Here is a 13,171-nt window from a genome sequence, read left to right on the forward strand (position 1 = left end):
GGTAACTCACAACAAGTTTGACAGGCATATCGGGGTTGGTTTGCTGGCAGCTTTGTCCCCCCCAGTTCAAAAAACGTATCTGCGCCCCTGCGCATGACATCAATGCGAGGGACGCTTCGGGCTGTGAAGGTTCTGAATCTTCTCAATGGAAGGACGCAGAGGTTAGGGAGCTGATTTCCATTTGGGGGGATGCAGCTATTCAAGCTAGATTGGATGGGTCATACCGCAACCGGGCGGTTTTACTTCCGTAAACACTGGCCATGCTCACTGCGTGTGACGTCGTCGTATCCTGCAATGTGCATGCAGAACACTTAGGTCGCTTTTCGTTCATACTGAGGATCACATACAAGTCGCATATATTTGTTAATGTGAACGACCTCACAAAAAAAATCGGATTTCACAAAAAAATCGGAATTGAGCATTAAGCCTTGCAGTGTGAACGTAGCGTTATTCTTAAAAGTGCAGATCAGGTCATGGGTTAGAACACATGCACCATAATGGGGCTTTGGATAATTTTTTTGATTGTTACAGTTAAAGTGAGTATACTTTAATGATTTATAATTTTTCAGTAAAAAATCATCATCATACATATACCTGCTTTTTGATAAACTCTGTTCATATAGTAATTGAAAGGTAATAAGGTTATGGTCAGCACAAGTGAAAAATCTTGGTGCTTGTCCGACTGGACAAGTGGATTAAAGAGTTCATGTCGAGCCCTGTAAATGTTTACAAAAAAAAAAATATTTGTGAGGAGATGTCTAACATTTTTGGAAGGAGTCTCCAGTGTCTGTGCTTTGTAACTGCCAGAAAAAAAAAAAAAGTTATAGACAAGTATGAATAGATTAAAATGCATGGTGTAAGACACGTCATTCTTTAATAAATAAAACATGGCTGGAAATTTGCTGTGGTATAAAAGCAATAAAGCACTTTGGGATCTGCTGTTATTGGAACTTATTGGATAGTAATAGTGACTGTTTCGTGTTTGGCCACATCCCATCATACTATCATTCATTATTTTCTTGTGACAATACACCAAGGTTTTTTTTTTTTTTTATTAATAAACCTAACACATTAATACATCACCTCAAAAAAAAAATTTAGCTAAAATGGTGAAGTGACAAATTCTTCAGGAGTCAAAAAAATCTTGAAAGATCTGCAAGTATGCATGAATAAATGCAATGAAAGAAAGTTAACTGTAAAGCTGCAAAAAATGATTCTTGGGTATCGTTCAACTAATTTTTTTTCTAACAAACATTCTTCTAATACCAGTAAGAACTTATTCTTTCTATTGCTGGGTTTCAGGTCACGTGACTTTTCTTCACGGTTTTACCAGAAGTGAAACAGCTGGTGGTCTAAACGGCTGCTGTAGTGCAAACAACTAGCGATAATTTATCAGAGTACAGTGTTTCCCACAGACCAGGTAGCAATTTGTGGTGCTCCACTGTGCCGATGAGGGAATCGTGCACGGTGGTGTTGTGGTGGTCGGTGGAGTCGGTCATTGGGGTGTATGCAAAGCGTTTACAGCGGGCGGTGTTCAAACACACAGTATTTTTCTTCAGAGTCACCTGCTGGGACTATTTTAAAGCTACAAGAAGCATTTTAGATTATTCAGTTCAATCTAAATTCTTTTAAAAGTTCTTTAAGAGAAGACAGCTAAAACAATTTTTACCAGAACCCTGCCTGGTTTCATTCCTTGACCCAACTTTACATTACAGGGCAGGCTATTAGTTTGCTGGGCTTGACGTTGGTGGAAAACCTGTCTTTTAAATTTATGAAGATTACTCACCAAAATTGAAGTTAAAGTTTAGTTTTTACTAGAGATGCACCGATTGCAATTTTTTGGGCCGATTCCGATTTCCCATGGAGTGTGACCTGCCGATACTGATTTTGGCCAATTCCGATTTCATTTTTTCAAACCACTTCACAGCACACACGAAGACTATTTTCTTTTTATCTTTTCTTGAATAGAACATTCTGCCAGATTTTCAGTAATACATTTTCAACACCTCAAAGGTTGAAAACAAACAAAAAGACATTGTTCTTTGTAAAACCTTTCTTCATGTTTGGTATTAACATATTAATTCCTGAAATAGGAAATTCACACAAACATTTTTTCTTTTCCCATCCAATATCTGGCACAAAAACAGCTTCCCCCTCATATATTATTTGCCTACTGCTATGGAACACACTTTCATAAGCCTATTTAAATCTGAAAACTTATGCCTTATGGAACAACCCATTTCTTCATTCAGTATCAAAATACAAAAATTATTTCCAGTCATACTTATACCATAGCCATTCTATCATCTTTGTCAAATGTGTATTTGTAGAGTAATTTCCAATGGAATCAAGTGTAACCAAGGTTGTAAAACAAACAAAAAGACACTTTTTTTCCATTCTCTCTTTGTACAAATCTAACTAGATGTTTGGTAATAGGCTAACGTATTAATTCCTGTAATGGGAAATTCACACAACCACAAACATTTCTTTTCACATCCAATATCTGGCACAAAAAAATAAAATAAAATTCACTATATTTGGATATCCAAATATAGTGAAATTTTTTTGTTGTTGTTAACTGCACGCGCGCCGGAGCTCGTTAGGCACGCAGGACTGACACTGTTCTGCGCAAGCGCAACACAATTGCACTAGAAAGCATGTTCAAGCTGCCAGTGTAGCTGCAGTCTTTTTAGTTGCGAATTACGAGTATTTCCACTTTCATCTCTATGTGATTCACAAGTTTTGATCGGCAGAAAATCGTCATATTTTAATTTTGACCGGCCGGTCATGGCTGATCACGTGAAAATCAGCTGATTCCGATGGTGGCAATCTTTCAATCATTCTTTAGTTGACATTCAAGGAATAAATTGCAAAAAACAAGCTGGAGGTTTTTATTTTAAAATATTGAACTCAACACTTACCACAACCAATACTAAAATGAAATAAATAGTATAATGTAACAAAATAATAAAACATCATAATTGGATGTAAGAAACCATTTAAGGTAACACCAAGGCAACTAACAATAATGAAAAAGCATTACCCTAATTGGTGAAAAGCCTGCATGCCCCATCAGAACATTTAATTCTACGTGGCTTCCTGAAAAAAAACTCAAGTGCCCTATCGTAAGGGAAGTCATTGCTGAAGCGGGATAAACGGGATAATGCAGTAAGGCCGGTTCCTCGCGTCAAGCTGCTACTGTATGCAAAAAAATTGGTTTATAGCCTGACTCAGGGATGTCCGTTTCCTGTAAGCCAAGAAGGCTATGATAAAGCTCATCACGAGCACGACATAGGCTACCTTTTAAAATAAGGGGTCGGAAGGCGACTCGGGAAGGCTGCGTTATTTTTAATTAGCCTAACAGGCCTACTCGCAGTCCGGGTATGGACCCTTTTCACGTGACGTCACGACAAACGCGGCCGCCATTTTGGACATGTACTACCAGTAGTTTACCACAGCCAACATTGAGGAATGGCAGCAAAGAAAGTTTTTACTTTCAGCAAGACTTCCATCATGCCACTATATTGTTGTGCACCTGGATGTAGTAACCATCAACAAACAAGGCAAGGGTTATCATTTTATCGGATCCCGACGGAGAAGATGGATAGCGGCCATTAACAGGAAAGATTGGCAGCCCTCGGCATACCAACGCTTGTGTAGTGACCACTTTGTTGGAGGTAAGACGAATAAAATTAGCCAGAAAAGGCATTACATTGCTGTTAACATTCTGTGGCGGCGAGTGTGTAACCAAATAGGTTAAAATAACCCATTGTAACCTCTTTGTTCTTCTGTAGTACCTATTGTTGACTAGCTAATGTCAACAACATACTAGCTAGTATGTTACTGTAGCAATGTTTACGTTCAGTCATTTGGATGACTGTTAAAACCTTTCAGTCTCAAGTTTTTCCTTTACTGTATTTACTAGTTTACTGTAATTATGATCCGGCAGCTATTTACACCGGATCCAGTGTAAATAGCTGCCGGAGCCAACGTCCGAGGTTCCGGAGCGCGCTGCTTAATTTGAGGGGGAGCAAGCCGGAGCGCGCTGCTTAATTTGAGGGGGAGCAAGCCGGAGCGCGCTGCTTAATTTGAGGGGGAGCAAGCCGGAGCGCGCTGCTTAATTTGAGGGGGAGCAAGCCGGAGCGCACCGCTTAATTTGAGGGGGAGCAAGCCGGAGCGCGCTGCTTAATTTGAGGGGGAGCAAGCCGGAGCGCGCTGCTTAATTTGAGGGGGAGCAAGCCGGAGCGCGCTGCTTAATTTGAGGGGGAGCAAGCCGGAGCGCGCTCCGGAACCTCGGCCGGAGCATTCCGGGAGCAAGCCGGAGCGCGCTACTTAATTTGAGGGGAACCTCGGCCGGAGCACTCCCCGGAACCTCGGCCGGAGCACTCCCCGGAACCTCGGCCGGAGCACTCCCCGGAACCTCGGCCGGAGCACTCCCCGGAACCTCGGCCGGAGCACTCCCCGGAACCTCGGCCGGAGCACTCCCCGGAACCTCGGCCGGAGCACTCCGGGAGCAAGCCGGAGCGCGCTGCTTAATTTGAGGGGGAGCAAGCCGGAGCACGCTCCGGAACCTCAGCCGGAGCATGCTGCTTAATTTGAGGGGGAGCAAGCCGGAGCGCGCTCCGGAACCTCGGCCGGAGCACGCTGCTTAATTTGAGGGGGAGCAAGCCAGAGCGTACGTCAGTGAACAATCCTGGTGGAAGCAGGTAAACATTGTTCTCTAAGCCTGCTAACCTCAATTTTTGCAAATACCTCTCCCTCTGCTCGCCCTGTAAATGCCCTACGTCGCTGGATAGTGAAGGTGTTTTCTGCATCTCGCTTCATTTTCTTTTATGTTTTTCGTTTGTCGCCTTCCTCGCATTCAAACTGATTCGAGCCGAAGTCCGCTACATGTCCAAAATGGTGGTCGCGTTTACGAAGATCACGTGACTGAAAAGGGTCTATATGCGCAACGGCAGGCCTGTGGACACGCCTCTCTCTCTCTCTCTCTGTGTGTGTGTGTGTGTGTGTGGGGGTGTGCACGCGCGCGTGAACGAGAAGAAAGAGCACTATGAATGAACGGAACGATACACAACGGATTTTTTTTTTTTTCAAACTCGCGAGTCTGATTGTGTGGCGATAGGAATCCATTGTGTGGCGCTGCGCCACACAATGGTCTATGTATGGGAAACCCTGGAGTATGCTCGTAACCCTGAAGCCACTGCTCGCTTTAGATATATTCAGAAGATTGCTGTGTGCAATGGAATCGACCCCTACAGTCTGGGAAAGAAGGATTCGTCATACGATCTTGAAAACGACCTTTCAGTCGAGTTCCCCACCATCTCGAACTATCTGGTGTTGCAGACGCCCTTCTACACCACAAAACAGATGAAAGCGTGGAAGAGTATGGAGGCTTACAACTTTTTGTATGTGGCTGGGTAAAGGACCTCGCTATCAAGTAGCTGCCGAATGAACCCTGTATTGTTTTTGCCTGTGTATGGGTTTTTTTTTTCGTTCGTGTCTTTACAACGAAGTGCTAACAAACAGTTTGCTTGATTCTTACTTGTGTTGGCTCTTATCTCTCAGGTAAATCATTGACAAAGATCATCAGAAACCCCTTTAAAAGACCTGGATCTTAGTTAAACAAGATAGAGAAGTGATCACGGTGCATTGTAACTGTACGGCTGGGAAAGAATTTTATTGTGACTTTCATACATATGGACTTTGTGAGGAGTGAGGAGGAAACAAAGAAACAGCTGAGGACTTTAGCACTTCATGACTTAAAAAAATAAATATAATTTTTAAAGATACCGTAAAATAACGACACATAGCAAGAAAAGTACTTGGAAAACACTAAGGACGTAGCTGAGAGGGGTATACAAACCTTTCACCAAGTGATCACTGCAAGCTCGAGTGTGTTTCGACTTGGCTCTCTTCGATTTCAGCGAGAGGTTCAAAAGCCACCTTTCTCGACGTCTTTGTGAAATCCTATGCTCGTTCACCCTTTTTTTTTTTTAGCTCACGGGGAACCCTGAAAATCGAGTCGAACAACCTAAAACACCACAAGCGTAAGGCATTTGTCATGCAAGCAACGCACTTTCTCTGTACAAACGCTTTGTCAACTGAGCTTTGGTTGACCACCAGCTAAAGTTTTGAATAACTAATGAGGCGGCTGTGACGTCACGTGAAACCCAGCAATTCTGTCTGTTAGAGTGAAATGTTCCCAACAAATTTTGCCTTTGTTGGGGATGCACATATTGATTCACAGATGTACTAGTACAAGTCAGTCCTTGCACACTCTCAGTGGTTTACTACACTCATACACAGGGTATCGCATAAAACCATCTTAGTACAACTCACATCAGTTACGGATTGAAATTATGGTACAATATCCCCGTCTAAAAATGTCATGGTTTCATGAAATCAGTGTTATTCATTTACTTCAAGCTGGTGAAAAAGATTAAAGGAAAAACTAATTGATCGATCAACAGATATGCAGATAGACCGATTAGCCACAACATTAAAAGCATCTGCCTAATATTGTGTAATTCCCACTTGTGTCGTCAAAACATCTCCGACCCATCAAGGCCTGGGCGTTGCAAGACCTCTGAAGGTGTGCTGTGGTGCTCTGGCACCAAGACATTAACAGCAGATCCTTCAAGCCCTGTACGATGCGAGCTGGGGCCCTCCATGGATTGGACTTGTTTGTCCAGCACATCCCACAGATGCTCAATTAGTTTGGGATCTGAGGAATTTAGCAGCCAACTCAACACCTTAAAATCTTTCATGTTCCTCAAACCAGTCTCGAACAAGGTTTGCAGTGTGGCAGGACGCGTTATCCTGCTGAAAGAGGCCACTGCCATTAGGGACTACCGGGAACATTAAGGGGTGTACATGGTCTACAACCATTAGAGATGAAAGTGGAGCAAAGGAAAAAAAAAACCGAAATGGGGGGAGGCAACGTCCCCCAAAAATATTTTAATAACATAACACGCAAAACCCTGCATTCTAGTGCATTTTAGTCCTTATTTTCACTAAAACAAGTTATAACTTTTAAGCCTTTTTCTTTCATGTACGTTAATGATTAACATGTCAAAAATATCAAATTTAATTCCCCTAGTTAAATTAATAATTTTCAGGAGTGCATTTAGAAAACGTGATGATTTTCCTGCTACGCAGTTCATTACTTTGGAAAAAAAAAAAAATCAGACAGTTGAAGGTAAACTCAGCAAAATCCCAAACCAGTCCTGTTAAAAAGTAAAGGTCTGTTAGAGTTTCTAAAGCTTTCAGGTTTCAATGTTGGGGACATTGAGCCTTGTTTATCAATCTTTTAGCAGAGTTGTGCGTTTGCAGAAGCTAAAGTGAACTAAAAATTTCCAAATCATATTTATGCGAGTTGAAGCCAATTGTTTACATTAGTTCGTATTGTCTGTAAATTTAAACACACCAATGAAAACCAAATTTCTCATATAAATCAGGGGCGTAGTGTGTGTGTGTCAGTCACACACTGACTGGCAGCCTGAGTGCATTATGTAACAAAAAATAATTACCATTGCTAGTTTTAGGCAGCTTAGAAACCGGCTCTTCCATTATTGCTGTTTCTTCCACGTTTTCTTGATGTTGTGTTCTAGAAACAGCACGAAAACTTAGCTTCGAAGCCACAAAATGCAACTTTGATGGGAAAAAATATATATATATTATATAATTGCTTACCTCTCTTCACGCCAAAAGAAGGAGGAAAGTTAGTTTTACTTGGTTTGACATGGCGAATTATTAACACGAGAAAATACTCGTAATTCGCAACTAAAAAGACTGCAGCTACACTGGCAGCTTGAACATGCTTTCTAGTGATTGTGTTGCGCTTGCGCAGAACAGTGCCAGTCCTGCGCGCCTTGGCACGCGCGCCTAACGAGCTCCGGCACGTGCGCCCTTAACAAAGAACACCTGTCTTTAAATCAATGAACTACGTTTGGGCTATTTAAGGACCGCGCCCAGGCAAGGACGATGCAAAGTATTACACCGCATCTAGGAACGTGAAAAATCCAAAAAATAAATTTCTCCATTCGGAAAACAGGAGATTTTCAAGAGTTTTGTCAAATATCCGGATTTCCGGGTCATTAGCAGAAAAAATCCGGCCGAAAATCTAAAAACCCGGAATTTCAGGAAATTCCAGAACACTTTCATGACTAAACCATGTTTAGGCTCGTGGCGCGTGTCGAAGTAACATCTGAAAAAGAACATTTCTGAAAATCATCATCTGTGAACACAGTGCATCACAGCATCCACAGACAGTCAGAAGTTTACATACACTGACATGAATATCATCATGGACATTAATGCCGTGGCAGTGTTGGACTTTCAATCATTTCTTTGAACTGTTCTTTTTTCTGTGGTAGAATAATTTTACAGCATACATCTTTATTAAGGGAAAAAAATGCTGGTGTTTAAAAATGCACAGAGTACAATGGGAAAGTCCAAGGAGCTCAGTGCAGAGCTGAGGAAGATGATTGTAGATTTACACAAAAAACAGGAATGTCCCCTGAAGTCATTTCTAAACAACTGCAGATTCCAAAATCATCAGTTCAAACAAAACGTACATAAAGTTATTGAGAGGTGTAGCCACTTTGCTGGAACAAGACCCAAACTGTCACCCTCACCCAAGAGGAAATTGGCCCAGCTGGTCATAAACAGCTAACAACCAACCAAAGCATTACATTACATGGCATTTAGCAGACTCTCTTATCCAGTGTGATGTCCAACGAGTGCAAAAGTCAGGTACACAACAGGGCTCTACATTAACTTTTGAAACCACTTGTCCTGTCAGGCAAGTTGAAAGGAAATTTACTTGTCCGAATGTGAAGTTGACTTGTCCGAAGAAAAATTTGAGGAAAAAAAAAAACTATATTTGTAATAAACTAATTTCACCAGAATTACTTTAACACAATCTATTCACTGCAGAAAAAAATTGGACTCCATCAATAATTAATTTATTTATGAAAAATTGAAAACCAGAAAATTACAATTATACAGTATATTTTCATTTTTAAATTATTAACTTTGAATATATATCCTCCACTGATTAATTGTTGTCTAATTATTCATTGTGGCTCCTGTATGGTATTTAATGATTGCGATGAAAGTTGTGGTGTTTTTTAGGTTTTTGTTGCGATTACATTGCGGGAGGAAGTGAAAGTTGCGAGAAATTCTTGCGATTTTCTCTTTTTGTGATTAAAATTGAGTGATATGTTAAATAAGTTATTACTGAAAAACTATTGATTAAAAAAACAAAGACACTGAGAAATGGTCCTATAAACATCTTTACCAATATAAAAAAGATTACCAGGACTACAAAACGCAGAAAAATAGGCTTTACTTATCCAAATGCACCTGTTGGTTCAAAAGTTAAAGTGCAGAGAACCTCACAGCACAACATGAAGTTACCTTAAAATATAATATAAATGCCTCAGCTTTCATGTAAGAAAAAAAACTATTAATACTAGTACTATGTGCAGGCAGTCTCTCCTGAAGACTAAATTAAACAATAATTATAAACTAATAAAATAAATGGCTCAGGCTTCATAGAAGAAAAAAAAAACAATTTGAACAGAATCTCACAGTATGATGCTGAAGCTGCCTAAACAATGGAAAATAAAATACCATTTTGGCAAAAATGTTGGCATCCATTAATTTCTTGTATTAAGTAAAAAATAATGTAAAGTGCACACAGTCCTTCACTGTAAACATAACACACTTTCAGTAACAGAATTTAAGCCTACATAAACACTGACTCGCGCATGCCGCTTCTCTTGAACGGAAACACGGAAGTAAGGCGGAAGGTAGTTTGTCGACGTCACCAACGATTGGTCAAATTTGTGGGAAAGTTGCGGTGATTGGATATAATTGCAACACCACCCTGAATACAGAATTTACTCTGATGAAATTATTCAGACACTCCAACGCCCCCCCCCAAAAAAAAAAAAAACGGATCTGCACAATTCAGCCGTGAAAAAGGCGGCATCTACCAAAAGGCGCCATCCGCCAAAAGGCGCGCCGTTTGCATCCCTGTTTAAACTCATAGGTTAACCGACTTTAACCGGCTAATGAGGCTCGGTGGTCGGTCAAGATTTTTTTTAGTTTTCGCCATCCCTAATTAGAACACTGGAGTGATAGTTGCTGGAAATGGGCCTCTATTGAGGTTTTTCACCCACGTGACCAAGTCATGTGATGCTGCCATTTTGGACGTCACGGCTCGAATCAGTTTGAATGCGAGGAAGGCGACAAACGAAAAACATAAAAGAAAAAGGAGCGAGATGCAGAAAACACCTTCACTATCCAGCGACGTAGGGCATTTACAGGGCGAGCAGAGGGAGAGGTATTTGCAAAAATTGAGGTTAGCAGGCTTAGAGAACGATGTTTACCTGCTTCCACCAGGATTGTTCACTGACGTATGGAAGTACACGAAGCCCTCGTCTTTACCTGACTTCGGCCCACATGATCTGTATACCTATGTCGTTAAAAACCCATCGCCATACACAGGTATTGATCTGAAAGCGTATAAGAGTTTGGATGCCTACAAATATTTTGTGTCAGGCTGGGTAACATGCCTACATCAGCGGGTCGTCCCTGGAGCCGGTGGTCGCCATCTTATTACAGCTAAGGTTTGTTCACATTTTCATTTACTTTCGGTCCTCAGGATAAACAAAATGTTATTAAATGTCATTGAAATAACTTCTTAGTCTGTTGAGACATGGCCCGTTATAAATTTGCTGTTACCAGGCAATGACCAAGAACTGTATTATTAGGGTCGGTGTCTGTGTTGTAGCAGTGTACTAGCAGCTAGCTGTTAGCACTAGCTAATGTCAACAACAGTAGCTAGTATGTTACTGTAGCAATGTTTACGTTCAGTCATTTGGATGACTGTTAAAACCTTTCAGTCTCAAGTTTTTCCTTTACTGGATTTACTAGTTTACTGTAATTATGATCCGGCAGCTATTTACACCGGATCCAGTGTAAATAGCTGCCGGAGCCGACGTCCGAGCTTGCCGGAGCTAGCGCGCTCGGGCAGGCTGGGACGTCGGCTCCGGCAGCTATTTACACCGGATCCAGTGTAAATAGCTGCCGGATCATAATTACAGTAAACTAGTACATACAGTAAAGGAAAAACTTGAGACTGAAAGGTTTTAACAGTCATCCAAATGACTGAACGTAAACATTGCTACAGTAACATACTAGCTACTGTTGTTGACATTAGCTAGCTTGACCTTCAAAATGGCGGACACCGGGGCGTCACGTGACCCTGTGACGTCAGGTGAAAAACCTCAATACATCTATGTAGATATTGCACCAAAAACCAGACATTTGCAGCTAGAATAGTCATTTACCACATTAGCAATGGATAGAGTGGATTTCTGATTAGTTTAAAGTGATCTTCATTGAAAAGAACAGTGCTTTTCTTTCAAAAATAAGGACATTTCAAAGCAACCCCGAACTTTTGAACGGTAGTGTAATTTTAGTTTTCTGGTTTTCAATTTCTCATAAATAAATTAATGATTGATGGAGTCCAATTTTTTTCTTTGGACAAGTCAACTTCACATTCGGACAAGTAAATTTCCTTTCAACTTGCCCGACAGGACAAGTGGTTTGAGCCCTGTATAATACCCCTCCTTCTGTATTATCACCTGGATTCCTTTAAACCTTTTAGGGTTTGTTTGTTTTTTATCATGACCTGACTGTTTTCCACGGCAAATAGATCATGTTAAATGGTAGAACAAAGTTAAACATGCTGCTCAGCCCTGAATCAGACTTTGCTTTAACCAGGACCCTCACAGCGACCTGTTCTGTGTGGACTAAAAAATGAAAGCAAAAAAAAAAAAAATATTCACTGTGCAAACAGAAAGCCAGAAGAATAATGTTTAGACTTTAGCAACAGTACAGTGAATCCCCATTCCAGTGATAAAGAACCTAAGGGTCTAAAATCACGACCTTCAATAATCAATAACGCGTTGTGTTGACGCAGCTAAAATAATAACTATGCAAGCTAGCTCTGTATAAAGTAGAACCTGCTAGCTCAGCTAGCTAACGCTTGGTGTTCGTGTTCATAGGGAATCCAAATTTAAACAACTACTCGTTAATACTGGGTCACTGGTTTGGTCTGAAACTTGATTTTAGTCATGCTGTGTATATTTCTTAAACTTAAAAATCAACCGAACTGAGGACATTTGAGACAAAACCGGCTGCGTCGAGCTCCTTTAGTGTTAACATTAGCTCAAAACTTCACTCCAGCGAGCTGTGGGACAACACAGACTGTCGGGTCCTCTTCATTTTAATGATATTAGCATATAATGTAGAAAGATAATCATGTATTCATTTAAAAACGTCAAATTAAACCAGTTAGCTCAATAAAACAAATTCTCCTGTGTGTTTGCTCCTTAATTAGAACTAGCCAGCTAAACGATGTCTTTTGTTTGGCTCACAAACCATACTGGGATTTGTAGTCTCTTGGACAGTTAGGTTTTTTTAAAACGGCCTCTGAGACTTCACAACCGGACTATATTCGACTTTCTACAGCATCACAGACAAAATGGCATTGTCTATTCAGAAAATCAAATCACATTTAATAATTTAGTCATAAAATGTCGTCACAGTGTATTCTAATAAGGACTACAATGACCAGCAACGCCAATAAAAACCGGACAACTCACTTCCGGGGAAAATCGCTATGAGAGCTAGTTCAAAACCTAGCATAGTCCAGTACACTCTCTATTTAAATCAGGAATAATCCGGATTATAGTAGCAAGGGAAACACAAGCCACACTGCATTATTTACCCGAATATGGAATAAAATCAGAATAAATAAAGTACCTTTTTCTAACCGGGTGCCTCCGCTGTATCACTCTCAGCCGCCTGTCCGCCGCTCGCGCTGCACCGCTGTGAACACGTCAGTACTTCCGTAAAGGCAAATCTCATTCCAGACTGAACTAATGGATCACAGAGCACCCTTGAGCCTGTTTAATCAATCGACCTACCTTGCCCCTGCCCATGCTTTCCTATGAGGCGGACTGTAAGCAGTGTAGGCTTGGGCAAAACACACACAAAATCCTGTGTAGGTCCAGGATGTAGGCTGAACGTCCTGGACCCACACAGGATTTTGTGTGTGTTTTGCCTAAACCCCATATCAGTGAGTTTTCAGTGG

The 13,171-nt window shown here is 41.0% G+C and overlaps 1 protein-coding gene across 3 annotated transcripts in view; it reads right to left on the minus strand.

Moving 5' to 3' along the window:
* The window catches only part of rer1 (retention in endoplasmic reticulum sorting receptor 1), a 49,840-nt gene extending 36,892 nt beyond the window's left edge, over nt 1-12,948 (minus strand). For 2 of the 3 annotated variants that reach the window (XM_060931471.1, XM_060931468.1), the window contains exon 1: nt 12,841-12,948. The gene's annotated coding sequence lies outside the window, so the exon portion shown is untranslated. The remainder of the gene's footprint in view (nt 1-12,840) is intronic. The other variant, XM_060931470.1, reaches the window with a different exon arrangement.
* Nucleotides 12,949-13,171: the final 223 nt, after the last annotated feature.

The sequence above is a fragment of the Neoarius graeffei genome, chromosome 10 (genome assembly GCF_027579695.1).
Source record: "Neoarius graeffei isolate fNeoGra1 chromosome 10, fNeoGra1.pri, whole genome shotgun sequence".
Taxonomy (NCBI): domain Eukaryota; kingdom Metazoa; phylum Chordata; class Actinopteri; order Siluriformes; family Ariidae; genus Neoarius; species Neoarius graeffei.